The following is a 360-nucleotide window of genomic DNA, read 5'->3' on the forward strand; positions in this document are numbered from 1 at the left end:
CCTCTTCGCCTCAGAAGACAACTCTCATTGAGAGGCATGGCCTCCTCCTGGGCATGGTCCAGTGGTGTGTCCATTGCAGAAATTTGTGCGGCGGCCAGCTGGTCCTCGCCATCCACCTTTGTCAGGTTCTACAACCTAGACGTCCCTGCTTTGCAGGCTCAGGTCCTTTCTGCTTAACTGTCTCTCTGAGCTCAACATGCTCCAGGAACCATATTCCCGCCCTAAGGCTGGATTTAATCCTTGCTGGGTTTGACTATGTTTCGAACCCGCTGAAATTCCCATGTCTGGGCTTAGCTACCGGCACGCTCTTGGCCCTATCTAGTTCCGAGGCTGTGCGAAGCTCTAAGAACGATTATGTAA

Source organism: Sinocyclocheilus grahami, unplaced genomic scaffold, assembly GCF_001515645.1.
Source record: "Sinocyclocheilus grahami isolate Dianchi unplaced genomic scaffold, SAMN03320097.WGS_v1.1 scaffold290.1, whole genome shotgun sequence".
NCBI classification, from domain to species: Eukaryota; Metazoa; Chordata; class Actinopteri; order Cypriniformes; family Cyprinidae; genus Sinocyclocheilus; species Sinocyclocheilus grahami.